This window comes from Taudactylus pleione, unplaced genomic scaffold (assembly GCF_031769625.1).
Source record: "Taudactylus pleione unplaced genomic scaffold, aTauple2 ptg000442l, whole genome shotgun sequence".
Lineage (NCBI taxonomy): Eukaryota > Metazoa > Chordata > Amphibia > Anura > Myobatrachidae > Taudactylus > Taudactylus pleione.
Genome location: NW_028284844.1, coordinates 8,441,314 through 8,460,405, shown reverse-complemented (window position 1 = coordinate 8,460,405; position 19,092 = coordinate 8,441,314).

The following is a 19,092-nucleotide window of genomic DNA, read 5'->3' as shown; positions in this document are numbered from 1 at the left end:
CTGGAGAACCTTGCACAACACGGAAATCATTCTCCACTGCGCTTGAGTCAGGTGCATACCCCCTCCTTTGCCTATGTCATAGGTGGATGTATAGGCTTGTATGGCCTTTTGCTGCTCCTCCATCCTCTGAAGCATATAGAGGGTTGAGTTCCACCGCGTCACAACCTCTTGCTTCAGGTGATGGCGGGGCAGGTTCAAGAGTGTTTGCTGGCGCTCCAGTCTTCTGCACGCAGTCGCTGAATGGCGAAAGTGGCCAGAAATTTTTCGGGCCACCCAAAGCGTCTCCTGCACGCCCCTGTCGCTTTTCAGAAAATTCTGCACCACCAAGTTTATTGTGTGAGCAAAACATGGGACGTGCTGGAATTTGCCCAGATGTAATGCCCGCACAATATTGGTGGCGTTGTCAGATATCACAAATCCCCAGGAGAGTCTAAGTGGGGTAAGCCACTGGGCGATGATTTCCCTCAGTTTCTCTAAGAGGTTGTCGGCGGTGTGCCTCTTACTGAAACCGGTGATACACAGCGTAGCCTGCCTTGTAACGAGCTGGCGTTTCTGAGATGCTGCTACTGGTGACGCTGCTGCTGTTGCTGCGTAAGGTGATACATCTACCCAGTGGGCTGTCACAGTCATATAGTCCTTAGTCTGCCCTGTTCCACTTGTCCACATGTCCGTGGTTAAGTGGACATTGTGTACAACGGCATTTTTCAGGACACTGAGGACACTTTTTCTGACGTTCCTGTACAGTCTCGGTATCGCCTGCCTAGTGAAGTGGAATCTAGACGGGATTTGGAACCGGGGACACACTACCTCCATCAATTGTCTAAATCCCACTGCACTAATGGCGGATACCGGACGCACGTCTAACACCAACATAGCAGTCAAGGCCTCAGTTATACGTTTTGCTTCAGGATGACTGCTGTCGTACTTCATCCTCCTCGCTAAGGACTGTTGGAGGGTCAATTGTTTAGTAAAAGTAGTGGTGTTCCTACTTCCTCTCTGGGATGATGAACGACTCCCAGCAGCAGCAACAGCAGCAGCGGCAGCAGTAGGCGTAGCAATGCAGGATCCTCCAGAGGAATCCCGGATAGGAGAGTCAGTCATGCCAGTGACATGGCCTGCAGGACTACTTCCGATCCTGACTAAGGAGGAAATTGACGAGGAGGGAGTTGACGGTGTGGTTTGCAGGCGCTTGGATACAACAGGACAACGGGATTTAGGTGTCCCTGGACTGCTTACGGTCTTAGCCAAAGTTTCTGAACTTGACAGTAACTTTTTATGAACGCGCTGCAGGTGCCGTATAAGGGAGGATGTTCCTAGGTGGTTGACGTCCCTACCCCTACTTATTTCACCTTTACATATGGTACATATGGCAAGACAGTTGTTGTCCGGATTTGGATAGAAATATTGCCAGACCAAAGAGGTGGAATGTTTGGTCTTCTGCCCAGGCATGACCGTGATGGGCTTTTTCATCCCACGGACAACAACTGTCTCCCCCGGAGCCTGATTTAAACAAACCACATCACCATCAGAATCCTCCTCGCCAACTTCCTCCTCAGCGCCAGCTACACCAGTATCCTCATCCTGTTGTACTTCAACAGTGACATCTTCAATTTGCATATCAGCAAGTGGACTGTGGGTGCTCCTTTCAGCACTTGCAGGGGGCGTGCAAATGGTGGAAAGAGCCATCTCTTCCCGTCCAGTGCTGGGAAGGTCAGGCATCGCAACCACCACCACACTTGGACTCTCCTTGGGGATTTGTGATATCTTCTTAGAAAGCACAGTTCTTCGCTGTGCTTTTGCCAGCTTAACTCTTTTGATTTTTTTAGTGGGAGGAGGGCTTCCATCGTCATGTGAAGCTGAACCACTAGTCATGAACATACTAGGGATCGACCTTAGCCGTTCCTTGCCACTCCGTGTCGTAAATGGCATATTGGCAAGTTTACGTTTCTCTTCAGCTGATTTAAATGTCTTTTTCAAGGTCATTTTCCTGAACTTTGCCATTTGGGATTGTATGTGCCCTCTACTATGACATTGGGCATCGGCCTTGGCAGACGACGTTGATGGCATGTTATCGTCTATGTCATGACTAGTGGCAGCAGCTTCAGCACTAGGAGGAAGTGGTTCTTGATCTTTCTCTATTTTATTTTTATCGGAGAAAGTTTGGTCCTCCATTTATGTTATATCGATTTGATATATACGTGCGGCTAAACACAGAAAATAATTTTTTTTTTGGTTTGGACTGGAGTGTACTTTGTGGGTTACAGCACCCTTTAACGGTCAAGCCAGCCGGCCATTTACTTATGACACAGGCGCACTCTTGGCACTACTTTGTTGATGCACGTGCGGCTACTGCGCACACAATTCACAAACACAGAAAATAATTTTTTTTTGGTTTGGACTGGAGTGTACTTTCGGGGGTTACAGCACCCTTAACGGTCAAGCCAGCCGGCCCTTTACTTATGACACAGGCGCACGCTTGGCACTACTTTGTTGATGCACGTGCGGCTACTGCGCACACAATTCACAAACACAGAAAATAATTTTTTTTTTGGTTTGGACTGGAGTGTACTTTGGGGGTTACAGCACCCTTTAACGGTCAAGCCAGCCGGCCCTTTACTTATGACACAGGCGCACGCTTGGCACTACTTTGTTGATGCACGTGCGGCTACTGCGCACACAATTCACAAACACAGAAAATAATTTTTTTTTGGTTTGGACTGGAGTGTACTTTCGGGGGTTACAGCACCCTTTAACGGTCAAGCCAGCCGGCCCTTTACTTATGACACAGGCGCACGCTTGGCACTACTTTGTTGATGCACGTGCGGCTACTGCGCACACAATTCACAAACACAGAAAATAAATTTTTTTTTGGTTTGGACTGGAGTGTACTTTGGGGGTTACAGCACCCTTTAACGGTCAAGCCAGCCGGCCCTTTACTTATGACACAGGCGCACGCTTGGCACTACTTTGTTGATGCACGTGCGGCTACTGCGCACACAATTCACAAACACAGAAAATAAATTTTTTTTTGGTTTGGACTGGAGTGTACTTTGGGGGTTACAGCACCCTTTAACGGTCAAGCCAGCCGGCCCTTTACTTATGACACAGGCGCACGCTTGGCACTACTTTGTTGATGCACGTGCGGCTACTGCGCACACAATTCACAAACACAGAAAATAATTTTTTTTTTGGTTTGGACTGGAGTGTACTTTGGGGGTTACAGCACCCTTTAACGGTCAAGCCAGCCGGCCCTTTACTTATGACACAGGCGCACGCTTGGCACTACTTTGTTGATGCACGTGCGGCTACTGCGCACACAATTCACAAACACAGAAAATAATTTTTTTTTTGGTTTGGACTGGAGTGTACTTTGGGGGTTACAGCACCCTTTAACGGTCAAGCCAGCCGGCCCTTTACTTATGACACAGGCGCACGCTTGGCACTACTTTGTTGATGCACGTGCGGCTACTGCGCACACAATTCACAAACACAGAAAATAATTTTTTTTTGGTTTGGACTGGAGTGTACTTTCGAGGGTTACAGCACCCTTTAACGGTCAAGCCAGCCGGCCCTTTACTTATGACACAGGCGCACGCTTGGCACTACTTTGTTGATGCACGTGCGGCTACTGCGCACACAATTCACAAACACAGAAAATAATATTTTTTTTGGTTTGGACTGGAGTGTACTTTGGGGGTTACAGCACCCTTTAATGGTCAAGCCAGCCGGCCCTTTACTTATGACACAGGCGCACGCTTGGCACTACTTTGTTGATGCACGTGCGGCTACTGCGCACACAATTCACAAACACAGAAAATAATTTTTTTTTGGTTTGGACTGGAGTGTACTTTCAGGGGTTACAGCACCCTTTAACGGTCAAGCCAGCCGGCCCTTTACTTATGACACAGGCGCACGCTTGGCACTACTTTGTTGATGCACGTGCGGCTACTGCGCACACAATTCACAAACACAGAAAATAATTTTTTTTTTGGTTTGGACTGGAGTGTACTTTGGGGGTTACAGCACCCTTTAACGGTCAAGCCAGCCGGCCCTTTACTTATGACACAGGCGCACGCTTGGCACTACTTTGTTGATGCACGTGCGGCTACTGCGCACACAATTCACAAACACAGAAAATAATTTTTTTTTTGGTTTGGACTGGAGTGTACTTTCGGGGGTTACAGCACCCTTAACGGTCAAGCCAGCCGGCCCTTTACTTATGACACAGGTGCACGCTTGGCACTACTTTGTTGATGCACGTGCGGCTACTGCGCACACAATTCACAAACACAGAAAATAATTTTTTTTTTGGTTTGGACTGGAGTGTACTTTGGGGGTTACAGCACCCTTTAACGGTCAAGCCAGCCGGCCCTTTACTTATGACACAGGCGCACGCTTGGCACTACTTTGTTGATGCACGTGCGGCTACTGCGCACACAATTCACAAACACAGAAAATAATTTTTTTTTTGGTTTGGACTGGAGTGTACTTTCGGGGGTTACAGCACCCTTAACGGTCAAGCCAGCCGGCCCTTTACTTATGACACAGGTGCACGCTTGGCACTACTTTGTTGATGCACGTGCGGCTACTGCGCACACAATTCACAAACACAGAAAATATATTATTTTTTTAGCACTTGGGGGGAGCACCCCTGATGGACAGAGCACCCCCTGGACAACACTACAGCACTCCTTTAGGACTGGGACACTGCACAGGACTTTGGAGTGGACACAGCCCCTATGGAGAACTGACTGCACAACACAGTCCAGCCAGCCCCTATGGACTTTGAAGTAGTGGACACAGCCCCTATTAACAACAGCAGCACAGCACAACACAGCCAGCCCCTATGGACTTTGAAGTAGTGGACAACAGCAGCACTACACTACACTACACTACACAGCCCTAACTCCCACCCTCCCTCTTCACTGTCCACAGCCGAGTGAGAAAATGGCGCCGACGCGGGTACCTTATATAGGATCCAAAACCCGCGAGACTCGGAAGGCGGGATGATGACGTTTTGCCTCGATTTCAGATCCGAGTCAGGCGGGAAAAGTCGAGCCTGACTCGGATTGGACTCGGATCGGGGGGGTTCGGATTTCAGAAATCCGAACCCGCTCACCCCTAATATATATATATATATACAGTATATATATATGTGTGTGTGTGTGTGTGTATATATATATTATATACACATACTTACTTACTCACCCTGGACGGATGGGAGGTTCATAACAATCTTGTGGCGTTCCCGCCAACAAGAGAGGATAAGTCTTCTGGACAGGCCCCCATCCACGCAAAAAAAATCCAAACCCTCCCCCTCCCCAAGTGAAAGTTGCGATCTGGGGGGGGGCAATGACGCGATTCGTGTTGAATCGGAATCGGGACAGTGTATCCCCCGCCCACTGCCGGTAATCTCGGCATTGTTTAGCCGGATGGCTCCACGATGACGCAATCGCGCCAACATGCGTCCGCAAAGCCCAGCATTGCCAACGCCATACCCTCTGCTGCACCGACCGGAGAGTCAGCAAGTATGTGTATATGTAGACTTGCCATCAGGGGCATAACTAGAACTGTTAGGGACAGGCACTATAGTACAATTTTGAAACACCCAGTCCTAGGTCAAGGGGTCAGACTAGAGGGGGGCAAGACCATTACAGCCATCTGGAGCCATGCTGGATCTGGTGAATCTGAGCGAAAAATCTTTTTGTTGTGTATTTAAAATCCTTGAAGGTAACCAAAAACGAATGTTATGATTTTTGGTGGAGTTATCCTTTGATGGCAGAGATGTAGGTTAAATAGAAGAGGAAGTCAGGCACACTTATGGAAATTGAAGCTTATGACTTTTCATCCAGATCACACTTGTCGAAATCTTAATTATGTTTGTGGCATTCTGCAGCGGAAGGAGTGGTCACAATAACGCAATTCACGGCAAATCGTGTTATCAAGTACCTGGAATGACTAGAATTGGAATAGGATTTCGAAAAGCATCGTAACGTTACTAATGGTTTAAAAATCGAAACATCAACATCGATGGCACTAAGCAATCTGACGCAAAACATCCATATTTATTATACAGCGGATACTACGGTGTTTTCATTTGCTCATGACTACAAATGCACATAGTACAGGTATGTAATCGATCAAAAGCATTAGAGAACTCCTGTATGTGTGTTCCCAAGTACTCCCTACTCCACAGGAAGGGACAGTGGGGGCCAGCTAAACAGACAGAACAATACCATCAATGGTGAGCAAACATTGCAAACTCTCCATCAATGCTAAAAACATCAAACAGTGGAACCAAACCATCGATGGTTCCCATGTTCCATCATTCGATTCCCATCTCTAGTCTGGAAGAGTTAGTAAATATGATTTAAATCCCAGCTTACCAAAATAGCTAGTTAAATTAGAGATGTGCACGGACCCCTGGGTTTTGGTTTTGGTAAACCCACCCAAAACTGTTATGGTTTTCGTTTTTGGCAACATCACCCTTGTGTGCTTTGGTTTGGTTTTCTTTAAAACATTGATAAAAACAGCTAAAATTGTGTCATTTGGACCTGATTGAGAGGATAAGTCTTCTGGACAGGCCCCCATCCACGCAAGCTCGCTCTGAATCAGGGCCGGCCTACCTAAAATTGGTGCGGCCTCCTGGCCGCTCGCATAGCTGTGGGTGACCACCCACAGTTTATGCGAGCGTCCATGATGATGGTCGCGATGGTCAAGACCATCGCGACCATCGGGCTTGCAACGAGACCCTTGCGGTAGGGTCTCGTTGCCGCAAGCCCTGGAGTGATTTTGGCTCTATCAGAGCCAAAATCACTCCCACTGACATCACTAGTGATGTCAGTGGGGCCGGACCCAGACGGTAGGCGTTCCCATGGGAACGTCTCCGTCTGGGCAGCCACGCCCCTGGCACGCCCACCAAAGAGGGCGTGCTGTCAATCACCATCGACAGCACGCCCCCTTTGGTGCGAGACGGCTTCCCCGTCGCTTGCCGGGTCTCACGCATTCGCACGTCGTCGTGCACATGCGCATTTGGGTACCATCGACCCGCTTGCGAGCATCCTGCGCTCGCGAGCGGGTCTGAATGAGACCCTGTGTTCCTATACTATTATTAACATCAATAACATTCATTTCCAGTCAATGTTGATTCGTTGACCAATTTTGGCACCTGAATTCATTAGGGAGGGACTTATATGCAATCAAACACGCAAGATGCATTTTTTTAGATCCAAGATATGACTTGCAGGAAGACCCGAGCCGGGTCTCAGTTCTACTTGGAACCTCAAAAGTGATCCGAGTCAGGACTCAGGTCCACATTCAGACCTGGTCGCAACCGGGTCGATGTTTAGACCCTGCACATGCGCAACGGCCGCACTGCGCGTGCGCAAGCCCCGGAGCGAGAGAGGAACTCTCTCGCTCCGGAGCTCACTACAAAAGGGCCGGCTGTCGATGTTGATCGACAGCTCGGCCCGTTTTGTAGGCGTGGCAGGGGGGTGGTTTCACAAACGGAGGCGTTCCTTAAGGAAGTGTTCCTTATCAGCAGTGATGTCAGTGGGGCGCTTCCTGCTCGATCAGAAGCTCCCTGGGGCTTGCTGTTGCCAAGACCCAACCTTAGGGTCTCGTCGCAAGCCCCGATGGTCGCGATGGTCTTGACCTATGATGGAAAGCTAGACTGCAGTTAGTTAGGAATGATGTGTGTGTGCCATACCTCCACTGGATACAATGGCGTCACACAGCGTTCATTTAAAAATAATTGAAATGAGGTGTTTCATATATGTCCATAATTTCCACGGCTGATCTGGCCTTCTACCTTTCGTCTTTACAGTTTATTTGGCTCACCTTATTCTAGCTTCCATTTCTTACCAGCTAACCTGGTATATAGAGATTTATGTACATCACACAGCGTCTGGGCTGACTGCTGTGGTAGAGGAAGAGATGACAGGACGAATACTACCTGCATTAACTCCTACACGCAGAAGCCCAAGGCCAAACATTCCTCTGAGCACTTTCCCAGTGTATTGTCAGTGAGTTTACATTTCTGGGATATTTTAAGTCAGATAAAGGATGTTATATATTGGTAGAATATACATAAGCTGCAGGGAAACACTAAGCACACCTGGTGATAAGTACCCCGGGAGGCACCTTGCACACTGCACGCAAAATGTACGTATTCATGTATGTAAACACAGACTGGCGACGTCTGGATTAAATTTATAAAAACACTTCATGAGATGTCAGTAAGCAGTGCTTGGACAAGTCCTGGGTTCGGTATCGCAAGTTTCAGCTGCTGTTTTTATCATATAGCAGTATATGTCACCGTCACAAAAAAATATAACTATAAATAATTTGTGTAATAATCTTTCAAATTTTGAAAACTAGAAATCAGGGCAATAAGCCCCCCCTCCCCCAAAGCCGCACCCACCCTTCCATATATGTGCCACGATAACGACTAGTCTCTTTCTCCTTGTAATAAATAAGGTTTAGCTATGTGCTTAGAGATAAATATTTACTGTTCTATACATAGACTGTAACTTGGCAATCACACATGACGCAGTCTGGAACATCAGTGTGTTTAAGAGTTTTGAGGTTGAGCTTCCTTCCTCTTATTATTTACACCAGTGTATGTTTCATCCCTGGTTATTAGAATCCTCTGTGCTTGACAACAGATATACTCCAATGTGAAGGCTAATAGAAGAAGGCCCAGCCTCCAAATGTAATACTAAAAAGGCCTTTTCCCACATCCACCAAACAACCAAATCACTAAGGAATTTGACAACACAGATTGGAAGCCAGATTGCACTTATCTGATTGCTGGAGAGATCTTCTTAAACGCTAACTTTATATTTTACATGTTTTAACTTTTGTACCGAGGGAGGAGATGTATCAAACCTTAGATTGAGAAGTTGGGTACACACACTAGGTGATATATCGGCCGTTTAATCGGATGGCCAATATATCACGAACGCTTGTCCATCATCCAGCAACAATGAGTTTGCTAATGGTAATCTATTTATTATTTATTACCAGTTATTTATAGCGCACACATATTCCGCAGCGCTTTATAGAAAATATATGGCCATTCACATCAGTCCCTGCCCCAGTGGAGCTTACACTCTATATTCCCTACCACATGTACACGCACATACACACTAGGGTTATTTTTTGTTGGGAGCCAACTAACCTACCAGTATATTTTTGGAGTGTGGGAGGAAACCGGAGTACCCGGAGGAAACCCACGCAAACACAGGGAGAATATACAAACTCCACACAGTTAAGGCCGTGGTGGGAATCGAACCCACAACCTCAGTGCTGTGAGGCAGAAATCTATAATGTAATGCCGCCTGACTAACCAGTCTCCATCAGGCGCAACGGAAGTCGTATCACGTGCTGTAGGCTCACACTGCATGGGACGGAGAGAAGGGACAGCAGGGAATAAGGGGTGAAACATGGCAAAGCTGTAAGCCAGAAAGCGTTCCAAAGGTTGATTGACCGGGGTGTGTATGTGGGGTTGGAGAGACCCCTCAAACCAGCGATTGACGGGTCAAAAATGCTAGTAAATAATAATGCTGTTAGCTCTCAGTTGACGCTGACTAAATTAAATAAATGCATGTCTACTTACAGTAGGAAACTCAAGTTCCCCTTCAAGTGTTAACATTATAATTACTCTTTATTGCTGTGTTTCCCTTGTCAAAATAAGAGAGCCAGAATTACAAAGCAGAATGACAAAGCAGGGCAACGTTGACATAACATGTACGCTTAAATTGGGGATTCACTTGCGCCCCCAACCTTGCCAGAAGCTACGGTAAAACATGAAAACTGACAACAGAAGGTACATTTATTACATATTCTTACATATTTTAAGGCAAGTTTAATGTAAACATGTCAATCAGACCAAGTGGTTCTCTTTGAAGGTACCACAGGATATATAGTCACCCCTCTGAATGGTGATGTTTGCTTACTGTGTACTGCTTAATGTGATCAAAACGTCAGTGTCCAAATAGGACTTCAAGTAAAGTCTCACTTCTTTGAGGATAAGTGGAGATAAGTTGAGAGCTGGCGGAAACTTCAAAGCTGCAGATCCAACAACTGGAAAGTTCAACCGGAAAACATTTGTTTCCGGAAACCTTTATACCTGAAAATACGGATATTTCTTTTTTTTTTCATCATGTTAGATTAAATTCCTCTGTAGGCTTTGTAAAATTAATGTTTATTAAAAGGAAAAAAATAATAATTTAAAATGAAAAAGTAGACTATCACAATCTGTGAACTTGACACGTTGGTGTTTGTAGTGCTGGAAGGTCTGCCATCTTGCCCTGCAAACCAAGGGGACTAGGCGCACCAGCATATATGGAGGTGCAGGACATTACACCTAAGTGGTTTTCTTTGTAGAACAAGCTCTTCCATTTTCCAAGTCAACATATTTCCAGAGGGTTTTGGTGAAAAGTAAAAAAATGATGACCAAAAAAAATTAAATTGTTTTTGCAGCTTAATATTTTACGGGAGTTTCTTCTTGTTGAGGAATGTTTTTTTGTTCCAATCAATATAATATTACACTTGTCATGAATACAATAGAGCATTATTCTTCTGCATGTGGGGGAATAAGTTTTAGGATTATGCTCTGTTGTCTCATATCCTAATTTCTGGCGCCCAGCTGTGATTTTCAGTCACTGTCTTGCCAGCAGCACTACACACATCCAGATGAGACACTAAAACATGATCGGAGAGGTCTTTCAGTGTCAAATTTGGATAATTCTGTCCGCTGGTTTCGATTCTTCAGCCAGTAGGACAACTGGGATATGACTGACCCATTCTCTGTTTATTTACTGCAAGACAGTTCATCGTCTCTTTTCTAGAGTTACGTAGAGTAAGGTGCAGGGTACCCCAACAGCACAGGTTTGCCATGTCAGCCTCCTCTCAGAATGATTGTGGTGTCAAACTACTGCCAAATTAGGGCACTTCTGCAGCCTGGGATGCCCGCTCACAGCCCACATGAAGACATGACGTCACAGAATACAGTGCCAGGAGCTTATTAATGCTGAGTGCCAAACACAACTTGAGATGTGCCAGAAGTCTACCCAGGCACCCCACAAGCTGAAGACAGATGGTACGGACTAATGTTAAATACAGCATTATAGGACCCACAGTTGGTGCATTCAGTTTTCTCTAAATAGCAAATTTTTCATGGATATTTTTTACTTGTCAGAAAACCAGCACAACTACAGTACGAGGTATGGCTATTAAATAATGAGGCTGTACCGTTCTTGTAAAAAAATAAACCATTCTGCGTGAGTTGCCAACGCATATGCCTTGAGGAAGATACATATTGGAAGTAGAGGTGAGCGGGTTCGGCTTTACTCGGTTCTTATCGCCACTTTACCGCAAATTCAGCTCGATTTTATTCGCTATCCAAAACACATGTTCGGCGATAGCCAATAAAAAGATCCGAGTAAAACCGAGTAAAACTGAACCCGCTCACCCCTAATTGGAAGTATTGAAACGCGTTGGTAAGGAGATCGTTGTTGTGTGGGATGCAGTTGTACTTAACCTGGTAGGTGGATGGGGGTGTCTAGCTAACACCTTTACCTTTGTAAGCCCGAAGGATGACATGTAAACATGATGTACATTAAACCAAGTGTTTTAAGTGGTGCCAGTTTAATAACATGCTGGATATTGCCCCTTTAAGTTTAGCTGGTCTTATGCAGCCAATGAATGTTTCATGGGAAGTGGTCTAAGAGTATTTAATGGAGTTATGTATGTAAATCTGCCTGTCTACTAATACAGCTGGTAGAGCATTATGCCTGGTGAGAGCCCACTGCACCCTATGTTTTTGTTTTTATATCATCTTTAATAAATCCAGTTTTACATGATTGGAGGTTTGCTCTATCTCTTTCATATAAATCTGTAGTCGCGGTGGGACCAATAGGACCTAAGAGGAACTTCTGGGCAAGGTTGTCGTTTACTGAGTGGGTTCTTACCCTCCCCCGCAGAATGCTCACTTGTCTACTTAATATTGTAGACCATCATAGGCGGTAATAAAGCCTGAACTTGTGATACAGATATACCCAGCTAGAATGCTGTCCATAGTGCATGGCGTGACGGAATCCCGCGACTCCTGTTTACACGGCAGCCTGAGAAGATTTCCATGGCAGCCACAGCAGATCCCTCCCTGCTGTGTCTGCACTGCAGAGCCCCGGAGCTACAGACATGTGACCCGGACTCACAGGTGAGCCGGGCTAAGGGGACGCGGAGATGAGAAGGAGGGGTTTGGTCGGACAACCACGGGGGGGGGGGGGGTACTAGTGAAGTCCGCAGCCTGTTGTGAAAACTGAGAGAAGAGTCTTTCACTTCCAAAAAACTGCTTCATAGAAACAGCAGTCTTTCGGAAGTGATAGTTTAGGTCAGAAGGCATGATGAGTGCCTCCTAAACTGTGTTTGAATTCGCAGCGAGTGATAATTATGTTTTGATGAATAGGCCCCTAAAAGATACCGAAGTGTGGAACCATATAGGCTGATACATGCGCCTTCTGGACTCCTTGGTGATATTTGTTGTATAAGATTATGTGGTCTATTTACTAAGCAGTGTTTGGAGACAGAGTGAAAAGTAATTTTTCAAACACAGCCTGTGCGATGACAGTTAGGAGCTGATTGGCTGGCACCTTATCACTTTTCACTCTCTCTCCTAACACTGCTTAGTAAATAGACCCCTATGAGCTACAGCACGGCTTTGACCAATGGAAAATAAGAACGCAGCGGGGTGTGGATGCAGAAGGGGAGTACATAGAAGGGGAATGAAGTTAAAATGTACTTAATCTAATTAAATATAAATTATAGCATCAGTCTCGTTATCCAGTATATATCTGGTTCCATGTTCAGTACATGCCACTAATAGGCCTCTTTGTGGAAGGGCAATCCGAATTTTGGTGTCTGAAAAGTGGTGGGGGGCAAAGAATAAATTCCAGGCACGATTTGGGTGGATCAAGGTACAGCCTAAAATTTCCCGACTTGTGGAATGTGAGAGGAATGCACGTCAGTAATTGGGGGCCCAGATGTGCCGGCTCACAGGGACACATTTGCACAGATTTATGATTTGTAACTCCTGTAGCTGTAAATGGATGCTCAACATGGAACCTTCTCTAATCCAGATTGAAATATACACTGACAGCCACAGGGGCTGAACCTTGCAGCCGATCTATCTAAGAATACAAAAGTAGATTTATTACAGCTAAATATGGTGTTTTTTTTTATATTGTATCATTTAAAATCACAGTTAAAGGAAAAGTTATAAATCAGACTTTGCTTTTTAACACAACACATCTGGGTTCAGAATCTGGTGTATGATTATAAAGCTGACACTCCCACTTAATGGCAAATATTATATCAGTGTGCGATGTACTGTACCAGAGGGAGGTGGATGTTCATTATATATTTATTACAATAAGCAACAAATCTAAGATGCTTTAACCACTTAACTGACAAATTCTTTTTCCAAAAACCGCTCCAAAATTGTCGGCTTCTTTTATGATTGAGTTAGGTCAAGAACATAATTTTAAACTTATCCATCACTATTTTATTTTAAATGTATTTTTTTTTTAAATACAGTATACCATAAAAATAGCAATTTTTATGTTATACTGTAGTGTTGGCCATTGACAGCTGTACCATCGATGGTTCAACCATCGTTAGAAGCCATCAATTGTTTAGCGATTGGTCGAGATCTGTGCAGACCATAACTGCCGATGTTTCCTAAACATCGATTGAGGGTTGCCATTGATGGTGCAACACTGATGGCCACCAGCAATGGCAAACCACTTGTTTTCAGTCAGACCATTGATGGTTTGCAAACCATCGATGGTCGGTTACCATCCCTAATCAGAGGCTCTGCGATATCTATCGATATATATCTGTATATACACATACATATATGCACACACATATATATATATATATATATATACACATACAGTATATATATATATATATATATATATATATATATATATATATATAATTAAATGGATTTGATATGGAGCGCCTGAAAGTGCTGAGTGCCTTGTGCAAATAATTAATTAATTAAGTAATTGATGGTATATTTCAACCACTCTCACAATGCAACCTGCAGTGTATATGTGCAATAATCAGTGCAAGTTTCATAAAACACATATATTAAAAATAAGAATTAATACTAATAGCAATATAAAGTGTTCTGGTGCATTTACAGTGCCATTGGTGCATACATGCATATATAAAAATCACAATGATGTGCTGAAATTACTAAAAAAGGTATACAATTTATTTCAAGATTACAACAGTAACTGTGCAATAAAGGTTTGCACAGAAAGCATGAACTTGGACAACATCAAGTAAGAAAAATATAAAAAATATCTAAAAATGGAAAATCAAAATAAAAAAACTTAAAAAAAAAATGTTTTAAAGAAGAAAATATGGAGCTTATCTCAATTTTAAGAAGGTTCTGGAAGGCTTGATAGCACTGTCTGCAAGTTTTGTTTTTTTTTCCATTTTTTTTTTATTTTTTTATATTTTTCTAACTTGATGTTGTCCAAGTTTATGCTTTCTGTGCAAACCTTAATTGCACAGTTATACCCCTTTTACACCGGAGCTAAAACCCGGGTTATTGCAGGGTTAACCCGGGCAGCTCCCTGGTGTAAAAGGGGTGAGGGTTGGATTGCTGGGTCGAGTGACCCGGCAATCCAACCCAGGTAAATAGCAGGGTTTAACATGGGTGTAGCCCGTGAAACCCTGCTGTGTGTACGGCGCACAGCGGGTCATGATGACCTGGAGTGCGCTGCAAGCCGGCTGATTGGTTCGGCTTCACTGGCGCTTGGAGATGACGTCATCTCCAAGCGTCCACTTTCACACCGGGAAAGCCGGGTCTATGCAGACCCAACTCCGGTGTGAGCGGTGCCGACTCGGGAATATCCCGAATTGGCGCCGGCTAAATTCCGGGTCTGATCCGGATAGGAACTCTGGGCCTGATTCAGACCCACTCGCGAGCGACTGTCCGCTCGCAAGTGGGTCGATGGTGTGCACTGAGCATGCGCACGACGGAGGGAGCTCCGTCATGCGCATGCGCGAGACGCGATGAGCGAAAGACTTTCCTTCGCTCGTTGTGTCTGATCAAAGGGGGCGTGCTGTCGATGTTGATTGACAGCACGCCCCCTTTGGTGGGCATGCCGGGGGCGTGCCTCCCAGACGGGGGCGTTCCCAAGGGAACGCCTACCGTCAGAAGCCGGCCCACTGACATCACTAGTGATGTCAGTGGGAGTGATTTTGGCTCTGATAGAGCCAAAATCACTCCGGGCCTTGCGGTTGAGAAACTCAACCGCAGGCTCCGGCTCACAGTGGCGATGGTCGCGATGGTCAAGACCATCGCGACCATCAACCTGCACGCTCGTATAGGCTGTGGGTGGTGACCCACAGCTATACGAGCGTCCAGGAGGACGCTCCATTTTTATGGAGGACGGCCCTCATTCAGAGCGAGCGCTCTGCTCAGAGCGTCCGGCTCTGAATGAGGGCCTCTGTTCCAACTCCGGGTCAGACTTTTGGTGGAAAAGGGGTATTACTGTTGTAATCTTGAAATAAATTGTATACCTTTTTTAGTAATTTCAGCACATCATTGTGATTTTTATATATGCACATATGCACCAATGGCACTGTAAATGCACCAGAACACTTTATATTGCTATTAGTATTCTTATTTTTAATATATGTGTTTTATGAAACTTGCACTGATTATTGCACATATACACTGCAGGTTGCATTGTGAGAGTGGTTGAAATATACCCTCAATTACTTAATTAATTATTTGCACAAGGCACTCAGCACTTTCAGGTGCTCCATATCAAATCCATTTAATGATATAGTTTCTAGGTGTCAGAATCTAATACCCCTTTTACACCAGAGCAAAAACCTGGGTTTTTGCTGGGTCTACCCGGGTCGCAGCTCAGTGTAAAAGGGTCCCTGAAAAATAACCTGGGTCAAGTGACCCTGCAATCCAACCCAGGTAGCTACCAGGGTTGGACCCAGGATGGACCCAGGAAATGGTGCAGTGTAAACGATGCAACCCGGGTTATCTGACCTGGATCATGCCTAAAATGAGTGGATTGGTGGTTGTGGAGCATTCACCTCCCACTTTTTATGACCTCACAGGTTTAGCAGGGCAGACCTGAGTTCAGTGTGAACATGGCTGACCTGGGAGTAACCCAGATCAAAGGTGCAGTGTAAATGGGTCTGACCTGGGTCTGACCAGGGTTGGAACCATGTCCAAAAACCCAGGTCGGACCTGGGTTTTTGGTGGAAAAGAGGTAGAACTGACACCATTTTTCTGATAGAGCTGACACCCTTTTGAAAGAAGGGGAGTGTATCAAGGTTATTATTGATTAATCTCTGTTCAAAAGTGCCTTTTTTTACCTATCTCCTATATATCCTGTTGTGGTTTTTAATTGGCGCCGAATTTTCATCTATTTATTTACACATATAGAAGGAGAAGGAGGTGGCCAGGACACTGAAGCCACCGCCGCTGATGCCATCACGCTGGGAGGAGGAGGCCGGCACCGGGATGCAGGAGCCGCCACGCTGGGAGAAGGAGGTGGCCAGAACGCTGAAGCCGCTGCTGCTGACACCACCACGCTGGGGGGAGAAGGAGGTCGCAGAAGCCATCGCCGACACCACCGCACTGGGAGGAGGTGGCCAGCCCGGGGACGATGGAGCAGCCGCTGCGTCGGGAGAAGGTGCACAGTAGCAGGCAGCCGGTAATTTTAAGCAGGAGCAGCCAGATGGTGTGGCGCTGGCTGCTCCTGCTTACAACTACCTACGGAGGAGGGTCACGCAGGCTGCCCGATCACTGCTGGCCACAGTGATCGGGATTTACTGGAGTCTGCAGATGCGCCAGGGGGGGGGGGGTGCTGCGAGATGCCCCATCACTGTGGTCAGCAGTGATTGAGAAACGCTGGAGGGGCAGCCACAGTTGCAGAGGGACCAGAAGGTCCCTCTGATGTAGTCTGCTGCTGGAAGATTAGCTTCCCGCAGCCACCTAGTGGGCACTTCTGACTGGTCGTATCAGATATGACCATATCAGGGAAAGCCCAGCCTGATATGGTCTGATACGACCGTGCCAGGCAAGTGGTTAAAGGAACACTAGCTAGAGATGTGCGCTGACCCCCATGTTTTGGTTTTGGATCTGTATCTCCCCTGGTTTTGGATCTTTTTCCTTGGTGTTTTGTTTTTCAGTTTTGGGTTTGGATCTGTATTTTTTCCCAAAAATTATATAAACAGCTAAAACCACATAATTTGGACCTAGTTTTGTTCTTATAGTATTATTAACCTTAATGACAATCATTTTCAGGCATTCCATGCATTTGTAACCTCCTCACAGCTCACATTATTGATTTCACTATTTTTCACCAATATAGGTCAAAGGCTGCAGCGAGCTGGCTGGCTAAAGTAAGCAATAGAGCAGCGGCACTAACGCACGGCAGTTTAAAATAATATAGGACATCTATGAAACATTGCCACACAGCAGTGACAGACAGGATGGCAGTTTAATAAACTATAATTATGTCAGTCGGCAATGCCCCAAATTGTGCAAAATGTAAAGGAAAGAGGTGCAAGATGGAATTGTCTCTCCCACCCACTCTTATGTGGGATATTAAAAAGGACATGCACAGTTTAACAAACCAAGCACTTTAGCGACTAGGATGACACTTTTGTGGCTGAACTCCTTGGTTTGTTTGGGCCAACACAAAACATGTTTTGGAAGGACAACCTTCAATTAGTGGTGGAGATTGCATGTGCTGGTCCAAACTGCTGGTAGCTGATACTGGACTGCTTGTTATAAATTTACAAATGATTATAATTTTGTTAAACAAATTGCATGAACTCGCTGCAAATTACATAACAGGGAGGAGGTGCCTAGATGGTTAACGTCCCTTCCTCTGCTAGATTTGGCTTTACAAATGGAACAGATGCCTTCACAACTGTTGTCAGAATTTAGATTAAAATAATTCCACACCCAAGATGTGACTTTTCTGGCTTTATTTTTATCATGAGCAAGAACTGCAGCCACTGGTGGCTCATTTATGCAAACCACATCCTCATCATCAACATCCACATTAGCGTCAGATAGGACACAAATTTCCCCCTCATCCTCCTTTTGCACTTCCTCCACACTATCATCCTCATTTTTTATTATTTCACCATCTAATACTAGCACAGCCGTCATGGCATCAGTGATCCGCTGTGAAACTAGGTGACAGCTGTTATACCTACTTCCTCTATCAAAGGACTGTTTAATAGTCAATATTTTTTTAAATTACTACTAGTAGTAGTCTTCTTGGTCCCTTTCTGGGATGAAGATCCACCCCCAGCAGCAGCAACAGGCGTATCACTCAAGGATCCTTCTGAGGAGTCACAGATAGGAGAGGAGTCAGTCATGCTTATGAAATTGGATGCCGCAGGACTACTTCCAATCATGAATGAGGATGTTGATGATGATGCAGGTGTTGGTGGTGGAGATTGCAGGCGCTTGGATCCAGATAGAAGGGAGCAGCTAGGCGACACTGGACTGATTGTTGTTCGTTTTTTTGTCCCCAAAGTTTTAGAATTTGAAATACCCTTTCCAATTTGATGAACGCGCTGCAAGTGACGTAACAGGGAGGAGGTTCCAATATGGTTAAGAGCCTTACCTCTACTCACTGTTACTTGGCAATGGTTACAAATGGCTTGGCAAAGGTTGTCCGAATTTGGGTGGAAATAATTCCACACAATGGAAGTGGTTTTTTTGGTCCTTTGCCCAGGCATGGCAACAATGGGATTTTTCCCACCATGGGCAACAACTGTTGCCTGATTTACAGTTTTTACACAAACATCCTCGCCAACAACATCCTCATCATCATCATCAACATCCTCATCATCCTTATTGTTATCGCCAACTACATAAATATTCTCCTCATCCTCCTTGTGCAATTCCACAGAAGCATCCTCGATTTCTACGTCAGAAGGCACACAAATGGTGGAAGGAGGATCCTCTTCAAGTACAGTAGTACAGTATTAGAAAGGTCAGGCTCACACATGGTA